Source organism: Corapipo altera, unplaced genomic scaffold (assembly GCF_003945725.1).
Source record: "Corapipo altera isolate COAL_440 unplaced genomic scaffold, ASM394572v1 61305, whole genome shotgun sequence".
Classification (NCBI taxonomy): Eukaryota; Metazoa; Chordata; class Aves; order Passeriformes; family Pipridae; genus Corapipo; species Corapipo altera.
Window position 1 is genome coordinate 6,184,670 of NW_020884909.1, and position 6,963 is coordinate 6,191,632.

Genomic DNA, 6,963 nt, shown 5'->3' on the forward strand with positions numbered 1-6,963 from the left:
TTTATGCTTGCACTCAAAACTGACTGGTTTTACATGCTCTCATTTACTGGTGTGGGTTGCTGCCAGCTGCCTTTCCCTGTTACTTTAATTATGCATGAGCCCTCCATTCCCCATTCTTTATAGGGAGCTTTCAGCAATAAAATTTAACATGCTTGCTGTTCTAAGTAAATTGTTAAAACAGTTTTTGATTGATATGCTAGATTGTAACTTGGCATAGAACTTTATGATTGCAGATTGTGATAACTTCAATAGATATTTTCCCTACATATTTCTACTGAACCTTGGCTGTCAACCTTTCCTGGGAATTTTGACCCTAAAGGAGGAGTATGCACATAGGCGATTTGATGAAAGATTCCTAAGGGATTTGATGCCTTAAAATTTTTTCTAGTTTTTTGGTTTTTCTAATTTTTATAACCTTTATAAGTAGTTACATAAGTAGAAGTAGATTTTAGAAGCAGCAACCCTTTTTCCTTTACCCTTTAGCACAGCAGTTTACGCATTCCTCAACCCTTACATACCCCATTCCATGCTCCCATATCAATATCCCCTGAATTCCAGTAGAAAATGTTGAGTCTCTTGTCAAGGTAGGTCTCTTCTGTTTGAGGACATCTAATCCTGGCCTGAACTGCAAGAGTACAGTCAAGAACTGGGTGACCATGTACCCTTTGTGTTCTGAAGAAGATGAAGATGATGAAAGAAAAGCTCCCAGCCCCAATTCCAAGGGGGTGGGATGGGGATGGACCAAGGCAAAAGGACAAAAGCTACGGAGTGGAAACACTTGAGGTTGGACAGACAATATCATAAATTGTAACACCCGTACACGGCCAGGGCGTCTTGTAATGTTATGCCTAGGCACAAATTAAACCCTTTTCTTATCTCATCTCCAATTAAATTACTTTGGAATTTTTTTTTTCCTCAGCTCCTACAGGCATCAGATTCTATAGCAAATTCCTCTGATCCAAAGCATGTCTTGCAATTCATTTTTGGCTTTGACAATTTGTTTCAAATGAGTTGCCCGATGGATGGAGTCGTGTTTCACGCGTGGTTTGATCTTGTTACAATCCTACCGTGCTACAACCCTCATGTTTTCTGACAGGTAAAATTTTGGAGTTATTTGCTGTGCACTGGTTGCCAAGCATCCTTCTCCACACACCTTTCAGCAGCTGTCACAGACACGGCAGAGTTATGCAGGCATGTCGGGAAGATCTGTATATCATCCCCCGGTGCTTACTTGCCCTTAATCTCTTTTTGTAGCAGAGTTATGAAATTTATGAAAAGTGAGTTATGAAACTTGAATGAAATCAATCTTTGCTGCATCCAAACACTCTTGCATTTTATCACTTCTCCTGTTCTGACAGGCTTCTTGAAATTCTTCAACTTCATACACGTCTGGTCTAGAACATGGGCAAGACCACGGAGAGAACACAATGAAAGAATTATGGAGGGTTTTCCACCCTTTCAGTTTCCACCCTTTCAGGTTGTGTATTAAAACTTTTTTTTTTTTTCCTTTATTAGTATTTTGCAGTCCTTCAGTGGAAAATTCCTTGACCAGTAGCTATCTTATTAATATAATATAATAATTAATATAAATGGAGTTGGGTAGCATGTACACAGAGATTATTGACCTTTAGCTTACCTAAGAGAGAACTTTTGACATCTTCATGACTGCCCTTTGCAGCTGGAAGTGGATATGTGAATTATCAGGTCAGCTCAGGAACTGTGGAAAAGTTTCTCTTCAGTAGGGCAATGAACAACAATGATGAAAAAGCCTTTCTGTCTCCTATACTGTGCATGTTGTACCAGCACACAAACTAACAACAATTTAAACAAATGCATGGCTTATCACTGAGAGTAGACATGCTAGAAAATAAAAACTCTGTAGAAAAAAAAATCAGTTTGAAGAATCTGAAGAGTACCTGTCTCCTGTTTGCCTTGAAATCATGATTGCACTTGACACTCCCTTTGCAGAGAAGTGAAATTAAATTTGCATTGTCTTTTTTTTTTAAGAATACATCACAGCCATACCTGTGGATCCCTCATTCTCAGCAAATTTTATTGAAGGAATAAGCTCCCACTAAAACTGTGGCAATGGCATTTAGCGGGGGAATGATCCTTAGTCTACACTTGTACATGTTGGGCCAAAAGTAGACTAGATTCAGTCTCCCCAGAAAGGAACAATCTCATTCCAGTTTATAATTTTATTAATTATTATTATTAAACATGAAAAAAACAACAGATTTAATTTTCCAACTGCCAACTTGCTACGATCATTGTTATTATTATTATTATTATTTTATTTTTTCTGCAGTTACAGTGATTATCTTGTACATTTTGCCAGACTGCTGATATATTGTCTCCAAGAAGGCTGGTAGTCTACAAACAGTAGGAACCAAATCAATCACTAACACAAGTTTTCCAAAGTATTTCAACAATAAAGGCACAAGAAGGGAAAAGCTTTTTAAATTGAGACAGATAAAGACATTTCTTTAAAACGTATATAAAATCACAAATATATAGATTTGAAAATATCTCTTTTGAGAACCATGCTTGCTATTTTAAGGACTGAATTTCTACCCTATTATTAACTAACCTATATGAAAATAATAATTTCTTCTTAACAATTAAAAATACTGTCACGAGAATAATTTTTGACAGAGAAACCTAAGCATGGGTATGCACGATTCTTTCCAGAGTTTGTTCAACATGTATCAGTTTTATTCATGTCAGACACCTTGTGTGCTCAGTATCTTAGCCATCTGTATTTGAGCCACTTGAAATAGCAGAAAGAATGTGAATTAATTAATTAAGGGTGAATGTGAATTAATTAATTAATTAAGGGTGAAAGCATTTCAGCTCCAGCAGGTTTGTTGGTACATTTGGAAGTGACATGGAAGAGTTAGAAATTCTTGAAGTGAATTTTTATTCCAGTATTATGTTTACAACACAAAAATATCAGACCAGAGATAAAAAAAAAATAATTAATAACCCTCATTTTTACCACTTTTGAATATGAAGTGAACTGCAAGCATTTTGTTCTTTTTTTTTTATCAAAACACCAAATTAAGTCCATGTCAAGAACAAGATTAGACATGTATTCAGCTAGGAACAGCAGAGCTTCTTAACTCCACATGTGTGTTTTGCTTACAGACTGGTTAAAATCTCATCAAAATATATGAGGCTCTGTGGTGCTGTCAGAAGGTTTACTTTTCTTTTACTCTTTGTGTGAAAAGAATCTTTATAAGAATCTGAATTTGTGTAAAATCGTGCTTATATAAAACTACATAGTTCAAATTTGCATTATTCATTTTGTGATTTAATATGACCTACATCTTTTGCTAACAATACGGTGTAATTCTTCTGTCAGCACAGCTTTGCTGTTTGCAATAGCTGAGGATCTGTAACCTGGTGATTACAGAACATTTGAAGTCAGGGTCTAGATGAGAAAAAAAAATTACCCAACTTGTTTACTCTTCTCTGTTATTGCTCAATAGCTACTTGGTGAAACCTCTCTCTGAATTGGAAACTCAGGTAGCAATTATGGAGCACTCTACCTGCCACAGTTACAACCTCAGTCAAATGTCCTTAACTTCTTCCTTTAAGAGACCATCCCTTTTTAGGGGGATATTCTTGTTTTTATAAAACTTTCCATTTTGTGGATCTGTTTTCATAAAAGTAATGATTTATGTTGTAGCTCTTTTTGATCAAACATGCAATTTATTATGTTGTGATTTGTAATAACATTGTATTGCCTGAGTACAGGACAGAAAGATAGATGTATTTAGGAATCCAGCAATCTAGCATAGCAGGAAAGAATTTTCACACTTATTTATTTTGCATACATACTAATAACTGTGCGTATTTATTATATGTGTGTAAACACATACTATGTAACATAGGGAAAGAACAAGGAAACCTGCAGATATTTGCTAAGTTTTGCATTCAACTGGAGTTATGTGAAAGAACCTAAGAGGGATTAAGTTTCACCCATCAGAAAGGGAGAAGAGGAACTGAGGTATAAACTGATGGTTGTCTCAGTATATGTCATTTGGCACATATATAGTAATGACACATGTGGTGTGTGATCTGACAAGTGTATATGGTGAAGCAGCTGTATCTTTTTATTCAGTCAGAAGCAGTACAATGCAAACACAGAAATTAAGCTTATTGTTAAATAAGGGAGAGATGTTTTCACAACCTGATGATCACCTACTAGGCACCAGTATAATGGTGGTTTGTAACCTGGTCAGAAGATTCCGAGATCTTTTGCAAAAGCAATGTCAGTGGTCACATTTCACAGAATGATTTTTCCCTAGGTTTAGAAAGAAACATGTCTTAGAGTTGTAGAGAAAATCTAATTTAGGACTCAGCCTGCTACCTTCCAGTTCAGGACTTTCTTCCACTAACTCCGGTGGAATTAGAGTCAAGCTTTTACTAACATGTCCTTTGGAAAACCCAGGAAGAAAGATCAATAAAATCATCAAGAATTTTCTGTTCTAAACACTAGAGATCTCTCAGGAGCAACTGAGGTAGCAGATTCCTTTTACGTGAGAATCTGTGATTGACACAAATGAGCACAACAGAATCAGGCACATAAATATTTCCTAGTGATGTTTGATTACAGCAGTAGAATGACACTGACTATTCACAGCTTGTGATAGACAGGCTCTTGACAAGAAGAAACGTCTCTTCCTGTACTGCTCCTAGTAACTATCATAACATGTATTTCATGCAAAACCACAGTCAATAGAAAAAAAGGAAGACGACCTTGTCACAAAATTAGTGTCTGTCATGTATATATACATACTTAAACACATAGATATATATTTACATATACATATTCTCTCACATACATATGAGAAAATGAGCTATTTAAGTCCTGGTTTCCTTTAGATTGCTATTAAAAAATCAGATTATTAGCCGAGAATGCTGAACCATTCCCATCATAAGTAATTACTCAAATGCATTTAGTCCATTCTTTAACCTTTTTAAAAGTTTCCAAAATGTAGTTATGCCTGATACCGCCACACACATCAAATGAAAAGTTTCCTTCAAGACAAAATATTCACCAGAATTGACATGAGGCCTCCCAGTGGGGAGCCCTGAGGACTGGGACATCACTACATCTAAGAGATACAGGACAATATCCCCTGAAGCCTACATTGCATCTCTGCACTATCATCTGTGCATATTTTTATTGTCTATGCTTTATCAGATACTCTTATGTATGAATAACTTGCCGGTTTCTGTAGAAAATAAGAAACATTTTTCTGAGAAACTCATGGTTTGATTGAAGTGCATCAGCCACTGTGGAGATTGTTATTTTGGAAAATCTGTTACATACGGTTCCTAATAAAGATGGTACACATGTTATGTGTCTGTATCTTTTCTCCATTAAAGGGAAAATGTACAGAATGTAACAGAAAGTTTTCAGACACCTGATGTGTTCATAACAATTTAAGACAAATTTAAGACAAATTAAAAATTTAAACAATTTGAGATAAATGAAGAAATGAAGTGCCTCTCACGCAAAAAAAAAAAAAAAAAAAAAGCAACCCAACTCTTCTTCAAGCAGCAGAAGAAAATTTTAGGGGAAAGTCAAGGGAAAAAATATGAAAATTAAGTAAAAAAATTACCATATGGAGAAACAAATATGATCAGCAAGGATCTTTGGATTCCTCATATAAGACAAAGCTCTCTAGTGAAATTCATGGGTAATTTTGTAAAACTTTCTTCAAATGACATTACTACCTCAGCCTTTGACAGGTAGACTGGGTGTAATCTAGAACAGATATTGCAACTAAAGGCCATCTAAACTGATCACTATTCTGGAGACTGGCAACCACTAGCAAGCAATCATTTTAACTGCACTACAAATGGGTCCAAAGCTCACTCAAACTGCAGAGTTCAGACCTTAAAAATATTCTAACATTAAAAATGTTCTGTATTTTGGGTCCTCAAAAACTAAAGTGGAGCTTTCAGCTTAGCACATGCAATTTAAGGCGCAAATATTAAAGTGTACACAGGAGTCTTTGTTTGATTTTGTCAGAAAATATGACTTATCAGAGCAAATGAAAGCTGCAGATTCCCCTTGCAATTTGTGTTCTTAGGTCTGAATTGGAAAGGAGATTGTAAGATATTGTTTTACCCACAGAAATCTCAGAAAAAAACTTCACCTTGAAGTCTGATAGTGAGTTAGCTTCCTTTGCATTTTAAACTTTTCACAAGGTTTGGTTGAGTTATTGTAGGAGTAATCCCTTAGGAGTTTAGAACTACATGGGATACTGTGTGTTGAGGTTTCAAGATGTTGTGTTAAACAAATAAAATCAGTTATATCGACCTTAAGAGGTTTTGAACACTTGGCAACCAAACTACTTGTTGAGTTTAATTTAGACTAACTGTTGCTTGATTGATTTAGACACTGGATTTCGGATTTTGGATTTTAATTTGAAAATTGAATCACTCAGTTTGTAGTTTTAACATTAATAGGGAGATTTTTACCTTTAAACTGAGGGCATAGGTCAGGACAGTGCACATGTCTACAGACAAGCAACTACCTGCTTACATTAAACTGAATTTTACAACTCTCAAGAACTTCAAAAGGGGAATTTTGATGTTTATTCACCCTTTGTTTGAATCAATAGTGTAAAAAAAATGATGCACAGATAAATTTTCATTTAACCTACAAATGGATCATCAAAGAGAACGGGTCTTTCAGCTATTCTAGGATACTAATTGTCTTTACTCAGGTGTAAACACTTGCTGACTCCTAAAACTGTAGCTGGATTTTGGCTGGTGATAGGTAGCACGCTGTGTCTTCTGCATCTTCTAAAATCCCTTCCAACTGCGATTATGCCACATATTTTCCCACGCTCTTTTGAAGTTTCCAATGCACCTACAAGGAATAAATATTATTTACTGAGACTGTAAGCTGTTCTTGCTGTTTGTTTCAGTGGGAGATGCGAG